Genomic DNA, 19,940 nt, shown 5'->3' with positions numbered 1-19,940 from the left:
AACATCTGTAAAATACTGATTAAAATAGACACTGTGGTTCTATAAAAGAAACGCATTGGCTTTCTGCTGTCTCTGCCCGACTCCTGGAATTGCATTCCCAGCTTTATTTAAAGCCATTGTGGCACTCAGATCTCCTGTAGTTATATTTTTGCTGAATGGAGATGGATATCTTGATTACACTAGTGTAGAGGGATGGGCAGCTGGCCCTGTTATGTCATGGAAGAGTCATTCTTCTAAGATGGAGAAAACAAATAAAATGATTCTGAAATGTTTGTGGGATCTCTCAAAGGGAAAGGAAACTTCATGGCAGAAATATAGCCATAGAGGGCTACTATAAAAAAAACAATTGAGGGTAAAAAAACCACATATGAGGAAGTGGATGGAAGCCACAGAGCCCTGTCATCTCCTGTTTATGGGCACGAATTATAATGTTGGGCAGCCACTTAACTAAGAAGCATTTATTATCTCTTTTTATCATGCCTCTTTCCTGCCTTGCCCATTTCTATTAGAGCAGGTCTGTGATTCCTTTTGATGTTTCAGGGAGTCATTAAATAATATTCCCATCCTCCCTCCCAAGTTTACAAGAACTGAGAAATGGCATAGAAAACTGAGATCAATGGAAAAAAAGAGAAACATCAGCTGTTAAAGTCAGCTAGAGAAGTGACTGACTGGCCGAATGGGCTCCCTGGTACTTCTCCCTCCTTTAGATCCTTGTGATCCTGCCTCAGGCTGCTGCTCATAGAGGCAGAACAAGTTCGGGAAGTTACCCTCCTTGTCAACTGGCAGTCACAGAGGAGAGGCCAGGAGGCTCGTGGTTAGGAAGCCTCAGTTTCTTCTCCCAAGTACATCATAAATGTGATGGAGGGAGGGAGGAGGGGAAGCTGGAATGTTTTATATGCTACTTCAGTCTCCTGAGAAATGGAGCAGGTATTTCATTTCTCCTATGGGAATATGAGGAGTGGGGAATGTCCTTCTGCTGTGCTTCTACAACCCTCTGCTAAGACCCTGGACTGTGCTGCTGTTTCCCACTAAGGCCATCTGCTTGGCAGGACAGTTCTTCTTATGCCTCTCCCCCATTTCTTCTTAACACAACCACTACTGTTGGGATGCCAGCCTCCCTGGGATCACTCTTCACAGAGCACCCTTCAACAGTCTTTGCTTTTTCCTCTTCCGGTTTAAAGCCCATCCACCTGTGCAATCTGCTGTGGGTAGGATCTGATAATTTTCTTCTCTTCTGTGAATGCCTTCATATTTATTGTGTACCCTATAAAAAAAGCACTATAAAATGGTTACCATTTTCTAAACCTCTACACGGAGATTATCCCCCTTTCCCTTACTGTTACATGTGTAGCTATTTCATCTCCTTGGTGAGATTTTAAGATTGTTGTGGACAGAATCAGTTTCTTGCATACCTCTTCTGCACCCTTTCTCAGGGTTAATCGAATGCGGTGTTTATGCAAAAAGGGAATGTATTTGAGCCTGCTTTTTCTAGAAAACAGAGCCTCTGGCAAAACTCAGATGAGTTGGTGCAATTCCAGAATAGCAATTGTGAGGGAATGGGGTGGTGGGGTGAGGAGCAAGAAAAATACAAGGTAGTAAGTTACCATGGCTGTCCATGGCTGCTTGAGAAAACACTGCTTGTTGCCCTGTGACACACATTGTCTTGCAAACAGTTCTTTGAAACCTCTAGATCTCATAAGGGACTTTCACAAGAAGAAAAGGCAAGGTATCATCTAGTTCCTTCTGCCACTCATTGGGTTTTAAGTTCCATTTCCAGGTTGTGTTACTGAGCTGTTCTGACCAGCCTCTGGGGAAGCCAGATCCTATACTTCACAGCACGATGGTCCATTGGAATCTAGAAGTGGTGGAGAACCCAGAGTCTCCATGATAATAGTCATGTTGGGCTAGAGTACCAGAGCTGTAGCAGCTCCCACCATAGTGGACATGACAGAGGCTGAGCTCTGCTGAGCCATCACCCCGCTGGGAGACTGATTTGGCTTTATATTAAGCAAACAGCCAGAGGAACAGTGTGGGAAGGGAAAGACAAATCTAAGAAGACACATCCATTGGGTCCAATACAGCACCCAATAAATTGATATTGGCTGGATAACTGAGTATAATAAGTATTTGATAAACCTTTATTGACTTCTGTTGGTTAATTGCCTCCTATTTTTCTACCTTATTGGTGTTATTAAGAAATACAAAGGGTGATCTGAAAGCCAATTCAGACTAAAACACATATCTATTGAGGGGTCAGAGTGAAGGGAGAACAAGAGTGTGTGAGATAGAGGTAATTAATCGAGGCAGGGCTCCTGGAGGGGGTGAGGTTTGAAGTGTCTTTTGAAGGCTATGATGCCAAGAATTTGTAAGGAATGAATAGTTGTCTACAAAGTTCTCATGCAATCTTCAGGGTTTGAGCAAAATGCCAAGTTTTAGGATTAGACTGTATACATCTGTGATAGTGTAGCCTTATTGGTTTTTGTAAGAACAAATCTAGAAAGAACAATCTAGAAAATTGCTATTGATACTTTGGCAAAATCCAAAGTTGTCTTTGATTTAAATTGAAAATTTAAAATGGATGGCATTCGACTGCAGCTGTAGCTCAGTCTAACCTGAACAAGGCTCTCGATTTAATCCCCAGTACCTCAAAAATAATACAAATTTAAAATTAAAAAATGATGGCATGCAATGTTGGCAAAGAAGTGGAGAAACAGTTTTCCTATACATTCATAGAGTGCATAAATTATCAAAGTCTTTTTAGAAGTCAGTTGTATTTTTATTTATTTATTTTTTTATGGGTACTAAAGATCGAACCCAGGGCCTTGAATGTTCTAGGCGAGTGCTTTACCATGTGGTACTAAGGCTCGAACCCAGGGCGAGTACTGTACCCCTGAGTCACCACCACAGCCCGTCAATTGTATTTTTAATCAAAATTTGAAATGCAAAAAAATTGAGAAATTTTATTTTGGGAATCTAGGTATACAAAAATACATTTACATGGTTGTTCAGTGCAGCTTTGTGTCTAATAATGAAAATAAGTTCAACTTAAATATCTATTCACAGTGGAGTGGATAATAAAATAAAGTACATCTGTGCTATGTGACTTGCAAAAGATATAAGCCCATTTGAACAATCTTAAGAAAGGTTGTCACACTTTTAAAAAGACAAGTTGTGAAATAGCTTATAGCATCAACCTAGTTTTATAAGAAACAACAAAGAGCATAACTTAAAACAAATCTCAGTCTAAGGGTAAGGATATGAAATGACTTTTTTTTTTTTTTTTTTTGTATTCTGTGAGCTACTGCATTTATTCACTTGTCTAAATTTAAGGGTAAAAAAAACCCCTAAATGTATCATTCTTTAAATAAGAACTTTAAATAAGAAAATTTATCTCCCCAAAAGTCCAGATGAAATTTTTATATTAGTACCAAAGCAGGGGGGAAAAAAGGGATAATTCCCAGGGTAGTCCTGTATCAGTGACATTTCACAGATCATTTAGGATGAGGAATTTTTTTTATGAATTGGAAAAAAAATGTCAACTGAAGTAGTGGAAAGTTGGGAAAAGTATCAAACCTATAGTATAACTCAATTCATTGTGAAGAGAAAACTTTTTAAAATATATTAATATTAAAAATGTGACCAAATTTTTATTTTATGTGCAGATTAACAAATGTGGACAATATGAAAGATTTTATACAATGTCACAAATACATTGTAAACGAGGCATTTTCTTTGTTTACTTAACCTCAAATGCTGATCCCAAGTAGAACTAGTATACAAAAAATCACTTTCAAGGATTTAAACCATTTGATCCAGTTCAGGATCCCTCTCTCTGATGTCCCTTATAGGGGTTCAGGCACACAGCCCCTCCTTCCGCACTCCCTGTCATAGGGGACTCAGCCCCTTGGGAAGTGGCCCATTCTGTCGTTGGACAACTCTGCTTTTTACAAAGTTCTTAGAACTCTATTAAATATAATATCTGCCTCGGAGAAGAATTACCTCTAATACACATTAGAATGAGCTTTAAAAATTGATCAAGGCCCAGTCTCCACCCCAGACCAAATAAGTACCTGGGAGTGAGACCCAAGCATCAGCCTGTTTCTGAGAAGGCCCCAGGGAGTTTCCTGTACAGTGAGGATAGCTAGCTATGTACTCCCGGAAACCCATCAAAATTTTGAAGAGCACTCTCATGTTTCACCTTCATTTCTTCTCTAAGAAAATAATCTCCTAATCTTTATAGGAAATGACTTATAATGTTTTTAAGGTCTGTGTGATGAGTATCAATTCGTACTGAAATCACTATAACAGGACATTTCTTGATAAGAAATTTGGTGAAATACAGTCAGAGTGGCTACAATTATTATTGTAAGGAAACAGAGCAAAATCTCATCAAGGGATGCGATGCTTAGTATGGCTTATATTTTTCTGAGAGTCTCCTGTGTCAGGACTTTGTGTGCCTAGCGGATTCTTTTGGCCCCACCTTGTTTTTTTTTGTTTTTTTTTTTAATGGTTTTGTAATGATTTAAAAACAAACTCAAGGCAGTAACAGAAATAAGTAAAAGGTGAGATACATACCTGGCTTGATTAAGATAAATCATTCATTCAAATATAGACTTTCAAAAAGAAAATTATAATATGCAAAATATAACAACCTGTGCAAGATATAACATGGAAAATATAACAACCTGTGCACAGTATTGTAACAACCTATGCATATTATTTTATCTATCAAGTTAAGGTAAAAATAGCCTGATGTTCACAGCTGTTATTGAGACTGGGTTTTGTTTTGCCTGAAAAAATTTTGTTAAAGTTGAAATTCTCACCAATGAAATAAATTTCTCACAGGCCACTAACAAGGTGTTGTTTGAACTACTAAAACAATGTGTGTGTGTGGCAGGGCAAGGCAGAAAAAACAAACCAAACCAAACCCCCGGGTTCCTGGGCCCCTTAGCTGAGATGAAGATGGGATTACTCATCCTTAGGCCTGGTGTCTAGAGGCTGAGGTAACCTGAGAAATGGCATCAAGAGCAAAAATGGAGTTGAAGAGTGACTCCCACACGGATCTAAAGTAACTCTACATGGAGGCCAGCAGGGGTGTCAGATCAGATGGGGAGGCATGGGGAGGAAGTGTCAGGAGGAGTCCCTGTTTTAGTACAAGAGTGGCTGTCACAGGCTGTTCATAGGAGAGAGCTATTCGACATATTGAGCTGGTTATTGAGAGTAAGTTGGCAGCTGGCCTTCCTCTTTTTCCTATAAGGCATATAAAATATTTCAGCTTTATGTTACTCTTTATAGCTGAGGCAGTGATGGTGGCCAGTGGTCAGGAAATTATATCTTTTTGCATTTTACATTTCTCTTAATACTCTGTACACATCACCGCTAAACTGCCTGGCCTCCATTCTCTGTCCAAAGAGGGTCTTGTTCTGTGGGGGCAGTCTGCGTCTTCTAGCAGCCTTCTTGGCAGGCATTTGGTATCTTGCTTCACTGCAGGCAGCTCTCTGAGCTGGCCATACTTTTCCTTCCCTAACTCTAGAGTGCTGCATCCGTCCCATTTCATCTTGCTATGCCTTGTGGAGATGGGGGGGCGGGCAACAAGGAATTGAGAAAGGTTATGGCTGTGACAGCCACAGTTCTGTCCCCTATAGTCATTTCAGTGACTTCAAGTAAAGTGTTTCCTCCTAAGTAAGGGTCGCTCCATTTCTTTTTCTTCTAATCCCTTTGAGAGAGGGCTCAGCTGGCTGAGGAATGAAACCCTATGCTTCATGGCCCCTTTCCAGCTGGGTGCAGTTCCAAACTATTCTCCATGCCAACACTAATTATGTTCAGGGTTTCTTATTAATAACAGAGTAAAGACATGTGAGCTAATATTGAATATTAATTTTCTCTAATAAGAAAGATTGGCTATTTTATTATAGATGTGAAGCTGTCTTGGTGTTGGTCTACGAAGACTCTGGCATGCAGCTTCCCTGTCAGGAGGTGAGGTGCCCTCTGGCAGGAAGCTTCCAATTTTCTGGGACAGCGTTTCCCACATTCTTGCTAAAAAGCTTCTGCCCAGCTCAGTGGCTTGGCAAATAAAGCAAAACCTCCTGGATTTAAATGGCACTCCTAGATAATCTGTGATCATTCAATGGGGCCATAATAGTTTTATTTTTATATTATCTTTGTAAGTTTTCCTAGATGAATCGATATTTAAACTTCTGTGAATTTAATTTAAACTCAAGGGAATGTTGGGCTCTTAAAAAGTGTCAGTTCCATACATATGCATGATCTCTGTGCTGCCTAGCATACTATGTAGTACACAACAGGCTTCTACAAGTTTTATTAATGAATTATTAGAAATGACTAAAACAAGCTTATAAATATATTGGTGGAGTAGGATTTTTTTAAATGCTGTTATTTTTACTTGAAAATGATAAAATAAAAAAAATTCCCTTGTCAATTTCACATGATTCCCATTAACTTATCAATTTAAGTTTGAGAAGAATCATTGTCTCTTAAATCAGTAGTTTAAGACTTCCTGTTAAAAAACTACCTGGGGAGCTCCACCCAAGACTGATGAAAGAACTGCTGTTGTGGGTTTTGGACATCTGGAGATTTTATTTTTTAACAGCTTTATTGAAGTATAATTAACATACAACAAGCTGTACATACTTAAAAGACAATTTGGTGAGTTTTAACATATGTAAACACCTGTGAAGCCATCACCACAATCAAGACAGTGAACATCATCTGTGGTTTTAGAACCGGCTCAGGTGATTCCTAAGCCCAGAGGGACTGAGAACCACAGAAACAGAGCCTCAAAATCATGAGCTGGTTAAGTGTATGACTTGTAGCTGTTCTTCCCATGCAGATGGTCAGACTTGTCAAACTCCAGAAGTGCAGCAAATGGGTGAGAGCAAAGTTGTCTCCAGGCAAGGAGGACCAAAGTCCTCTCCATTCTATTGCCCACCGACCCAGATGAGTGAAATGATACTTTAGAGTAGAATAATACTCCACATATCCAATTATGTAATAATTTTACTGGCTGATTTTCAGTCAGTGCTACTAAAATAGTGTATCTTTAGAAAATGACATTTAAAAAGTCAGCTGGTAGGATAAATGTTAATGTTCAATATTAGGACATTGATTAAATACATGCAATTTCTTTATATGGTGGAATATTTTACAGATACTAAAACTGATTTTTATGATAGTTAACGAGGGAATTTTTCATTGTGTATTGTTAAGTAAAAAAAAAAATCAGGTTGTTAAATCAGAATGTGCTGAAAGATACCACTTCTATTTTGGGGGGAAAAAGGTATAAAGATAACATTAAAAATCTTTATTAAAAGAAGTTTAAGCTGGGGGTAGTGGTGCACACCCGTAATCTCAGTGACTTGGAAGGCTGAAGCAGAAGGATATCAAGTTAGAAGATAGCTTCAGCAACTTAACAAGATCTTGTCTTAAAATTTCAAAGTAGTAAGAAGAAGAAAGGATTGGGGATATAACTCAGTGGTAAAGCACCCCTGGGTTCATGTCCCACTACCAATAAATAAATAAATAGATTAATTAATTAATTTAAAAATAAGTGTACAGACACATTCACATGGGCAAAATAAAAAATGTGGAAAACACACACAAAAACATTAACAATTATTATTTTCAGTGGTGGAAGAAAATGCTTTAATTAAAAAAATTTCTGTATGTTTCTTATTTGAAAAACAAAAATACCTCTTTAATCAGAAATAAATGTTATTAAAACTGCAAAATTCCCCAAGTAAAAATAAGATCTTGTCTAAATCAAGCCAGTCAAAATGATGGAAGAATATAAAAATCATTAGCATTCTAGCTTCAAACTAGTGTGCATTACCCAGTAGTCTTTCACTAAATGTTTCTTGAGCGATTTGAATAAATGACTGGAGCTAAGCAAAATAAACAAACCCCTGCTCAACTTGGAACTAGTTCAGTTGCTTTTTTTCTTCAGAGTCGTCAAAGCAAATTTGTTGTGTTTATTCTATTAAACTCAAGTTTGAGGTTGCAAGACATTTGTATTACTGTTGAAGTGTGTTGGCATTTCATTTCATTTTGACTGACTCCAACTGTTTTTTTGGTAAGAAGACTGGGCAATATGCAAATAAGCAGGTTTCTGCATATGGACTGTTGTTCTTGCCCATTCCAGAAAGCCTGCAATCTGATCAGTGTTCTCTCCAACAGGGGAGAAGACATGAAATGAGTCCATGCATCCCTTATCATGTTGAAATAGCTTATCTTTTTATGATGTGCATGACAGCACAGTAGGAACTCCCTAAATCTCTGTGTGTGTCCCTTATTCCCAGCCCTGTACACTTGGCTCTGTTCTCTACTTTTGCCAACTTGATACCTCATTCTTTCTGTTTCTCCTTATTGTGTCTGTCTTCTCAGCCTACAAATGTGTTTAGATCTCCTTTGGCCTAAAATCACTTTTCATCTGTGCTGCTCCCTAGAATTACCATTCTATTTCTCCCCTTTTTTCAGCTGCTAGTGTCTCCCTGAGGCTGTCAGCATGTACTGCCTGATTCTGTCCTTCTCTGAACTACCCAAGCACCGTATTTGAGTTAGTCACACCCTTACCTCTTTCCCCCAAAGCTAGGCTAGGACTATTCCTGTTTTTGACATTTCTCCTTGTGCCTCTGGATTCCTAGGAACATAGCCGTCCCTACAGGCACTTATTCATGAGACCTGAGAGCATCTCTTAATTCAAGAATATGGAAAGGTTTGTACAGATTCTTGGATTTGTCCTGGAACACATTTCCATTGAGTGTGCTGTGTTTTTTGCATATACCTTGCATCTAAAGTTAGCAGCCTTTCCAGTCTTAACCAAAGTTTTCTCTTTCATCTAGTGACTTTCCCTCCTTGCAAAGTTTTTGTTTTTGTGTTTTCTTCATCAGAATTGCTTCATCAGAATTATATAAGGCCAAACCCCAGCGAGGGGTCAAATAGACCTGGTTCAAATGCAGTCTGTTACATGGATAAGTTCTTACTTTGGGATGTGTTACTAGACTTGTTTGTGCCCACATATAAAATCAATTTACTGAGGTGCATACAGGCAAACAAAAACTATTAAAACTCTAAAAAATAAAATAAAATAATCATCATAATATCCATTTTTGTGGGATTTATTGTGAGGATTTAAAGAATTATCATTCGGGGAACACTTAGCACTATGTCTGGACTGTGAGGGTTGCTTACTGCTGGAACACTTCCTTTCTCCCTGACTCCCTTCTTCTGACATGCCCAGAGTCTCAGAGCAAGGAAACTGCCTGACGTGTGAGTGCCCAAGCAGTCTGTGAATTTGTGCAACGCAAATTGGTGCCCAGCAAACTGCCAAAGCACTGCACTTCACGAGCCTCTGGGGCATTCCCTTTCAAATCATAACCTACAAATGCAAGACCATGCCAACCAGTGTGATCTGTCCAGAGATTTTAAAATAACAGAAAATATATGTAGCAAGTGTTAAAGCAGCAGATGGTATTCATATGCTGCCAAGTCACCCACACATCCATAGCCATAGCAGAGGGGAAAGGGAAAAACTGCATTTCCTTCTTTTCTTGGAATTGCCATCTTTTCTCATCTCTGTTGCCAATGTCTTCTCACAGGATTTACAAGAGAAGAAAAGTCTCACTGTTCTGGAAATGCCAGAGAACGTTCCAAAACTTGCTTAGCCTTCTTCCTAGCAACAGATCCAGCAACTTCCTCTACATTTCTTCTGGGTGGCATAGATCTCATGGGGTTTATCACTTTCTGCCTCTACTTGTCATACAACCTTGGACCATTAGTCCAATTTCTGTGCTTTAGTTTTCTTGTCTATTAGATGGGGATAATAAAACTGCCTACTTCATAAAGTTGTTAGGAGGATCAAAGATATGCTATTTGGATACAACAGTACCAGAATGGAGTAAGCACTCAATATGTTGCTATGGAGTCATTGTACCTGCATAAGCAATGGATGAACTTAAGAATTAGTGGAAGTAATGTGGACTAAGAATCAACAAAACATCTAGAGTCCTGACTTTGCCACTTACTGGCTATGACAAGTCATTGAGAACTTACTGAAACTTATTTTTCAGTATTAAATGGAATTAACTCTGTGAAAAATAAATTTCAAAATGCCACAGAACACAAAAGGTATTATTATCTTTTATTTCTGTTTTTTTGATCAGAAGTTGCTGATTCTTAGTTGACTTTGCACTTCATATTGCTTGCAGCACCTTACCCTTAGTGGGTGTGCAACAGCAATTGTTAAATCAACAGTTTGATAATTCAACATGAGTAAGAAAAAGAAGCAAACCAAGGGGGCCTCTGCATGGTCAACAGAGAAGCCATGAAATCCATGAATATACTTATTTTCTTATGTACTTTCCTTATAGACTGGCCTATGAGGCCTTCTTGAAGCTTTTCAGTTTTACTTTGCCATCCAATCAGCCATGGGAGGATGAAGAGTTTCCAGTTAGAGCAATGAGGATAGGTTGGGTTTCTCTGGGCAGAGACACTGACCACCTGAGAATGTGCAGCTTGACAACCTGACAGTAATGATGGAGACAGAAAAACTAAGAAAAGCAGACATAAGAACTTAAAAAGTCCTTCAGTATAGGTCTTTTTACCGCAATGAGAGATTCCATGAGACTTACTAAAAGCTAAATTAGACAAGCAGTTGAGCTCTTTTTTGGAAAACAATTTCACTTTGGCAGGGCTATACCAGATGACCTAAAATGACAGATTATAATAATTTACATGATTGCCTCAGGGAAGGTTGAAGCGAACTTGGCTCTGCTTTTGCAATATGTTTCTCAAACATAACTTCTTGGTCTGCTGCACAGGTAATTACTGTGACTACAAAGTTCATGTTGCCAATTATCTCAACTATGGTCTCATTTTCTCTATTGCCACTAAAGCCTGATTTTTTTTGGGGGGGGGGTTTGCAGTCTTTAACCAGCCTGTGTTGAAACCTTTATCAATTGAATTGTTCAGTCATACCAGTTTATGTAGCTTTTTGTATCATCAGGATGATTTGCAATTAATTTGGAATATTGGTAATTATTAATTTTCAGTAATAACCAAGACACTAAAATGTTTATTTTTATTTATTAACACTTTGGTTTTCATCACTTTTATACCACTAGCATGGATGTTATTCTAGATGGTGTGCTTGTTTGATTTTTAGATGATGTGGACATAACAAATATTTCATAAGGGCAGAATTGAGAAATTAAAAATTTTTGACAGATTGCAATAATAGACCCCGAAACTAAGAAGGTGAAATATTTGTGGGGTGAAATAAAGTCTTCGCTTGATTCTAACCTATAACGAGATAAGGGAAATTTTAATCATCAGGGAGATGTATGTGGGATACCCTCAGGAGGAGGGACTTACCACACAGTTCCCTTGTTTGGATCTGAAAAGTAGGAAGTTGTCAGGATCCAAGGTAACCTCAGAGACTGACATTTCCCATCATGGTCTCTCTTCTTAATTTTCTGATTATCTCTGCCTTTTCAGTTGATCCTCCCATGACTCCCAATATCCTATCCAAATCCCTCCAAAGCTAGTTTGATTGACTTGGCATATGGGTCCTTCACCAGCCTCCGAAGTGCTAACTCCTGACCCAATCATTGGCCTCCTCTGCTAAAACACAGCTTGTCCCTGTGTTTCTGAATTGTGTGCTGTGGTTGGGGACATTTGCATTAAATGTCTGGATGTGGCTCCTTGGGCCAGAATTGGAATCAGTGACAGGTTCAAGAATTCCCTAAACACAGAGTGGGCATTAGGCAGATAGATGGTTGGATTCAGTGCTCCTTCCACCTCCGCAAATTGTATTTTAATTTTTATCATTATTGTTGCATTTCTTCCCAGAGGTGTCTAATGAAAGCCATATTTTTACATTATTCTTTTTTTACATTATTCTTAAAATGAGCCATGAAGATAATTCTGACTCAGTGTAATTAGGATATGCCTAAGGTGTCAGAAACAGTAATGCTTTTGTATTAGCTTCTTAAATAAAATATATTTCAAATGTGAAATATTTGTAAATTAGATCTTATTACAGTCAATAACAATGCTATTTAAAGAAAAGAAATAACTTCCATAATGTGAATGTAATGGAGCAGCAAACTGCAACATGAATACTTCTTTAAGATGATTGAAGAGGAGTGTATGCATGTTTGGAAATTTTTTCCCATATTGTAAATGATGTTCCAGAGATTTCAGTTACTCATTTAAACTCAAATGTCAGATAGACTGAGTCATTTAGAGCAGATTTCAGTGATGACTTTTCTGATAGTTGTCTGAGAATAAAGTTCTCCAATACAGTATAATTAAATCTCCACATTGAACCTCTGCTAATTTGGAAGTGCATATGTAATGGAGAATAAAAATCATTCCATAAAACGTTAACCTTCTGTCAAGTAACAGAAATTATTTGCTCTGACGAAATCTGAAAGCACCAGGGAGAACTAAGATGCTTCCGTTTTCACTTTTCAATGTAAGAATGTGTTGACATAATAAAGACAAATAGGCAGCAGGGCAGAGTGGCCTTGCTTCCAGCCTGCCTGGCAATGGTGTTGCCATAAGGCAGTGGCCTGGTCAGGGGAAATTGGCTTTCTTAAAATTCTAGGGTGACTATTTTTGAGACAAAAGTAATCTCATTTGGCCTCAGTTTCCTCATTTATAAAAGGCAGATGACAATACTTATGCCTCAGAGTTCTTCCAAGGATATTCCTGACACACCATTTAGCTCATATAAAATGTTCAATAACTTAGCTTCTAGGATTATTTTTACTCCAACTCCAGTATGATACAAGTATATTGAGAGTGCATTAAGGAATTGGTAAGGCATTCATTGTAGTCTGGTACTTACATCCTTAAGGGATGGAGAGGTTAGTATACTCTCCTCTGCCCAGAGAGCTAAGAGCATCTGCAGTCCCTGGACAGTGGCATGGCTCTGTCTTCTGTTCTTACCAATCCCAGCCTGGAACAGAGTTGTGTCTGTCCCCAGCTTACTATCTGGCTTTTTTCTCCCCAGACTGGACTCCATCCTGGTGTGACCATTTAATTTGATTATGTCAATATCCCTCTTCACCCTCAGTTCATGCCTCTTAAAAATTGGGAATCAATTTTATAAATCTTTAAAAACTTTTGGACACTATTAATTTAAACAAGTGAGTTATCAGGTACTAAAATGTAGAAAAGACAGAGATTATAGGGGTCATCAAAGAACATTTTCTCTGACTTTCTTTTGAAAAACCACTGATGCTTGGATGCCATCCTACCCTCAGGGACTTATTTGGCCTGGATGAAGTCCCGAAGTAAATATTTCTTAAAAGCTTTCCTGGGAATGCTAATGCACAGGCAGGGTTGGGAGCATTTAGCAGGCCCATACTGTCAGTGGAGGGGCAGGTCTAGAACTCCCAGCTTCTGCCCTTCTTACTGCAACTGATCTTAAGTTCTGGTGTAGCAGAAGTTTTCTGAACAATCCTCTCTGTGAATTTTACCCTTTCTCATAAAAGTGAGGTATTAAATAAACACTCTATTCAAGCACTTCTGTTTGTTGACTTCCGTTTAATTAAGGTTTCATTCTACCGAGTTCTACCTTCACCTTGTGCTTTTTTTTCTTCTTCTTACAATTGTGTGTTCAGCAACTCCTTTATTCCCAGATGCCTTCTTTTCTCACCGCCTTCAAAGCCACCTCTAAAATGTAATTGCATTGCTGAGTTCCTCTCTGACATCGTCAACCTTGATCAAATACTAAGTTCTTCATTGTTTGTTCTTTTCAGCCTGTATTAGATTCTTCCCAGAAGCAGCCTGTGTGTTGATGTGATTGTAAAACACACTGTATTCCCATGAAGTATCAGAGTCGAATAAGATCAGTGCCTGCCTGCTTTCTTTTTTTTTTTTTTTTTTTTTTTTTTTTTTTTTTGTGCACATAGTGTTTTTTTTTTCCTGCTATTTAGGGGTAATTCAGACTTCTCTCCCTCTGTGAAATGTAATTGGAATTATGTTACCATTTTTCATTACCTTTTTCCCTTGAATCACTTAAAGTGTCTTAAGACATACTGATGTTCTTAAGTACAATAATGCTTGGTTAAATTAATTGTGAATTTCATTTGTATTAAGTTCCCCTTGTTGGTTTTAGTGGAATAGCAAAATGAAATTTCAGCTTAAGAGAATTAACCAACCAAAACCAATTTACATTGTTGTGTGTGTGTTTCCTTTTTAGGAATCTTTGTGATATTCTTCCTTGGCACTCTTTACCCTTGTTTGCTGAAGCTGCTCTCAGCTGTTGGCATCATCCTGGGAACAGAACGGCTTCGGAAAGCGGGGAAACTTCCGGGAGTCTCTAGGCCCAGTGGATCCTCTGAAGGTGAGAGGGGAATCGTTCTATCTTTGATTTTAGAAGTCTGAATTAACTGTCTATTTTCCAAAGTCCACTTCCTTAAAGAGTGAATAGAGAAACAAGTTGCTGAAAATTCTCTATAAGTAAGCAATTGATAATTTTCCTTTTTGGGAAAAAATGTAGTAGTTATGAAGAAAATCAATTAATTTGAAGTGGAGCTTTGACTTAGAATTATATTTGAGAACACACACATATGCAATGCACAAATACATCCCTTTTAAAAATCTCAATAATATTGCTCTCTTCCAAGAAAATTCTTATGTACTTACAGACTATATCAGCATATCTCCCTTACCCTAACTTCTAATATGGCTTTAAGGATCAACTTAAATCAAATTACTTTCTAAACAATGGGGAATTATTTGCATAAGTATGAAAAACAATTGCTATTATTCCCAAACATGTATAATCCTCCTAAATACTCTTCTATCCTCTAATTTATTTTCCCCCATAGATTATTTTCAGTTCAGTTTGGTAAACTTTGCTAGGCTTCTAGGAAGAAAAGGTGGCAAGTCCTTGCCTTCAATCGGTAGCTGTCAAATGTAAGAGACAGACCTATCAATAGAAGTGACCGACTCCAGTATGACACAAGGATATTGAGAATGCATTAAGGAATGGGTAAGGCATCCAATGCAACCTGGTGCAGGAGGACAGCATATTAAAGCAGCCTTCTGGAAAATATGGGCCCTGAAATGGCTCTTAAAAAATGAATAGAAATTAGCCAGGTAAAAATCAGGAGGAGAGCACTGCAGGCAGGAGCAGTGGGATAAGGATGTGAAATCCACAAGCAGAGCAATAAGTTGTACAGGGTTGTTGAATCATAAGGTGTGGTGTGAGTGTGTGTTAGGTAGGGGTAGGAAACCCTGAAGCATTGAGGGGCATTAGGCTGGGAGTCCTGTGCATTTTAGGCACATTTACTCTGGAATGAGCACAGAGAATGAAGTGGAGGTGAGCATGATTGAAAGAGGGAGAGATTTGTTTTGTAATCATCTGTAGAATAGTAGGAGGGCTAGAATTTGGGTAGAGTAAGTGAGGAAATGGAGGGTGGGGGGTGGGGATGAATGAGCTAGAATACCCTGATTTGGGGATTGTGTGATTTTTGGGTTCTGACTTAGGTGGACTGAGAACATGATAATGTCATAGAGGGACTCCAGAGGGAAGCAGACTTATTCTTGGAGAAGGAAGGACTTTGGGGTATATATATGGGACATCTGGGTAGAAATGTCCATTAAGCAGTTGTATCAGGCAGAAGGAAGGGGAGGAATTAGGTCTAGAATATATTGACTTACTAGTTTGAAGGTGATAACTATAAATCCTTTTAAAAAGGTAAATTTGATTTTGTACTTAAGCCTTCAGTATTACTCATTCCTCCACTTGAGACACAACTCATCACATTATTAGTTTCTAGTTTAACATTATTTGTTACCTGGGAACCTAAAGTCCCTAACTTCTGGGGAGGCTAGGGTGGGAAGATCACTCCCACCTCATGGTGAGTCCATGATTTCAAGATCAGACTGGGCAACATAGGGAGATCCTTTCTCAAAAATAAACAGACAAATGAACAAACAAAAAAACTCTAATATTAACCATTTCATTTCTACATGTAGTTTCTCGTCTTATTTTCTTGGCATAGTAAATTAGGGTGTTTCCTAGGGACAAATATGGTGACTTTTTGATAAAAGGGGATTTAAAGCAGTATTTTAAAACCAATGTAAACCCTAAAATTTAGGAGAGTTAGAAATCAGTGCCAAAGTATGAAACTATAATTTCATATTAGTTATAGAAATTAGTTAGGGAAAGTGCTTTTCTTTTCAAAGTATAGTTCTTTTTCTGTATTAATCATGGTTTCTTTTCAGTTCCTCAGTTCCATTGCCCTACCCAGTATTTAAACATTGCTTATGGGAGACTGAGCAGGGTCTTTCTTGCATTCTTCATTGGGCAATGTCAGCCCCCCACCCCAGGGTGTTCCCAGTGGGCCACCCTGACACATGGTGAGCGGGTCTGTTGCAACAGAGGCTGTACTGTTTGAGAGCAAATCCACCCAAGTTACACTTTTTAAATTCATTACTCAGAGCTGTCTTGGAGGGAATGTCATGGGTAAAAATCTTAAATTCATACAACACGATAGCATGACTCTGAGTGAATTTTATTTGATTATTATGGTCCTAATTGGCATAATGACTTTTTTTCCTGAAGACTTTCTGGAAAATTACAAAACCTTCCTGTTTTACACTTTTTAGTCCATTTTATTACCATCCTTCCAGGAAATTTAAAGATGAATTAATCTATCACTTTCATTTTCATACATGAGAAAATTAATTGGAAGCAAAATTAAATCTAATACTGAGAGCTGGAACCAGAGCCCTGGGCTCTTGAAGCCTGCTCTGGCCTTTCCACTGCATCATTTTTTCCTCTCATCCCAGATATTTTTTGAACTGTGGAGTCATCTCTGTGTGTTAAAATAGGGAGTTGAATTAATTAAATCAGTTCACACTGGTGATAGTTGCTTTGGTTAGTCACACTAGATTAAACAAACAGATTTTTCTTTAATACTTGAGGCTCCAATTAATGTTTTATTATTTTCAAACATTAAAAAAAGCTTGGATTTTGGTTTTGGTACTCTTTATTTTTCTATAGTAGTCCTAACACTAAAATGAAGGATTAGAATCAAACCACCTATGTTTAAATTCCAGTTTTTTTTTTAAAAAAGGCACAAATCAATGATTTTAAAACCACCACTTTTAAGCAGAAGATATTTCTGATTTAGTCGATTGTGCTGCACTCTGCTATGAATTTTATGTACAGAAAATGAATATGTGGAAATGCTGAGTTGGTGTAACTTAGAATGACGGCATATGCATGCAAGTTGTAGGTGGTCTTGAAGACAATGAATTGTTCTTGAAATTCACAGAATGGTCAGTTTCTGCTGTGAAACCAGTGGGCTGTAAGTCATCGGAGTGCGTGTCCAAAACATGATTCACTCATCCCGAAAGCTACCAGGAACAAAAGGAGCTTCCACTCATGTGCAGGGAACAAGGAATATTTCTCCTTGTTTCACTCTTTCTCTTTGCATTTTTCTTTCTTTGTTTTTCTCTCTGTGACTCCATGTCTCTTTTTCTGTCTCACTCATATTCTCTGTGGAATAAACACATACACATTTGATGTCTCCAAAACAGAAGACCCTTGACAATTTTTGTTTATTACACTGGCAGTGGAAAAGCCTGTCATGGATAAGGATGAGAGCTGTGGAGAGACACTGTCTGGCACATGCTAAAAGTTTGCCCTCTGCGTTGCTTGGATGCATTGGGCAGGATGGTACAAGCAAGGGTGAACAAATTTGGAAACTATTACAGACTTTGAGCACAAGATGTGGTGGCTAAGGAATGGGGGATGGTGGTCAGCTTTCACCACTGTCACTTGTCTTGGTGGCAGTATCTTCTGAACTGTCTTACCAGGGGAGAAGAGCAGGATGGATTGGTAGGGGGTGGCTGCTTCCTACTCATATTCCATCTAGGTGAACGTGTACAAGAACCATTATACAAACAAAATAATGCATGGAATTTATGTTAGCTTTGGGGTTACCACTTACAAGTATTTAGATTTGGAAAAATCATTTACACTGCCCTCCTACCCAGTGGATTCTTCCAAAGGAAGATTGTCTGGAGAGAATTTCTATTAGAAAGCAGAAGCCATGGGTGAGTTGCCAGGGTGACACTTTTGAGTGGGCAGTATTCCAACAGGCTTGAATCATATTTAGCAGTAAAATGTGTTACCCTATGCCCTTCTGTGGTGTGGGATTTTAAAAAGACAGAGGAGAGGAAATGCTGACACACAAACTTTTGGTACAAATTCAATCCCACCATAGAGGTCCTAGACTTCACATCAGCAGTTTGCAGGTCAGTTTGGTGGAGGACAATGACAACGGGTATTTAATCAGATAACGTCCTGCTGTATTTGAATTTTTACTCTCCACTGCTTTTTGTTGTTTGAGTACTTTTGCAATTATTCTTGATTCAGGTTTATTATTAACTTTTGAACCCCAGCTATTGCACTAATATCTTGCTGCTTGTGTTAAAATGAGAATGGTGACTAGTGGATTTATTTTTGCCTTAGTTGATGGAATAGCCAGGCAGCATAATATGAATTAATGACTCTTCACATTTTCCTAGAATATAAGCTGCATTCATTATACCCTGGGGATCTATTTCAAATGCATGTTCTAATAACCATTCTTGCTAGTTGTTGAATTTTTAGCTTTTTAAAAGCTTTTACATGATGAATAAATAGATACAAATAAACAATAAATACTTTTTTCTTAAACTTAAAAAAATTGGTTGTTCTCATTAGCAAATGAAGAAAAAAACAATAGGATTCCCTCTTTGGAATCAATAATGTGTTGGTGCTATTTGTTTTAGACAAGAACCATCCTCAGGCAATTATACCTTTTAATATGTTTTATAAAATGAAGTCTATAAGGAAAGATTTAGGGTTAAAAAAATGGTTGAGGATGCAGAACCACTAACAGGTTTTTTTCACCCAGTGTTTTTTCTTTCATTTAAAGGGTAGGTAGATTTGATTACTGATAGAACAATTCAGAAATGGCAATATTAAGTTTTCAGTATTTTAAATTATTCTGTCACCTCTACTGTTTCCCCTCTTTACCATCAGGATTTTCATGTTTTATCTAGAATCATATTAATATGTGTGTATCACATAGAGGATGAGAGACAGAAAAGAGACAAAGAGCTTGGTGTGGTGGCACATGCTGGTAATTCCAGCGGCTGTGAGGCTGAGGCAGGAGGATGGTGAATTCAAAGCTAGCCTGAGCAAAAGCAAGGTGCTAAGCAACTAATGAGACCCTGTCTCTAAATAAAATACAAAATAGGGCTGGGGATGTGGCTCAGTGGTAGAGAGCCCCTGAGTTCAATCCCCAGTACCCCCCACCCCACCAAAAAAAATAATAAGACAGAGACAGAAGAGGCCAGAAGAGAGAGGCTGAAGAGGGAGAAATTCCTTATGTCCTACACATAAGTCAAAACAGTATTTGTAGCACTTTTCTCCTCTCAATCTTAGGTTTGACATTAAGATTTGTTACTTACAAACCCATGAAAAGGTATATAGAACCACATTCTAAGCTGGTTAGGACTCATGACTGCAGAAGAGCTTTATGTACTACCCAGATTCCTCACCCTTCCTGGAGGTTTTGACAGTCTACTGCCCACAGCTGGATCCCTCCTTTTGGAGATCATCCTCAGCCTTTAGCTATAGAGAGCTGCCTCACTCCATCTGCCCTGGGCAGCATGCATTCAACAACTGGTGGATCTTGGGATGCAAGAGAGAACAATACAGTACCTGAAGGGTCTGCTGTGGCTTTTGTTGTGACTATCACAACACAACTTTTCCCACTTCCTGGTCCTACTTTGGGCACTCCCCCAACAGGTGTTGAGCCCAAGAGCCCTCACCAGTAAATTCCTTCATGCAAATATTCATCTCAGCATCTGGTACCAGGAAAACCTGAGCTGCAGCAGTCACCATA

At 38.4% G+C, this 19,940-nt stretch overlaps 1 protein-coding gene across 43 annotated transcripts in view; it reads left to right on the top strand.

Annotated features, from left to right (window-relative positions):
* Nrcam (neuronal cell adhesion molecule) overlaps positions 1-19,940 on the top strand; it is a 270,775-nt gene that overhangs the window by 42,554 nt on the left and 208,281 nt on the right. For all 43 annotated transcript variants that reach the window (XM_048799580.1, XM_048799573.1, XM_048799562.1 and 40 more), the window contains exon 2: positions 14,228-14,371. The gene's annotated coding sequence lies outside the window, so the exon portion shown is untranslated. The remainder of the gene's footprint in view (positions 1-14,227; positions 14,372-19,940) is intronic.

This window comes from Marmota marmota, unplaced genomic scaffold (genome assembly GCF_001458135.2).
Source record: "Marmota marmota marmota unplaced genomic scaffold, marMar, whole genome shotgun sequence".
Taxonomy (NCBI): Eukaryota; Metazoa; Chordata; class Mammalia; order Rodentia; family Sciuridae; genus Marmota; species Marmota marmota.
Note: the sequence above shows the minus strand (reverse complement) of the source record. Positions and strands in the feature narration are given on the sequence as shown.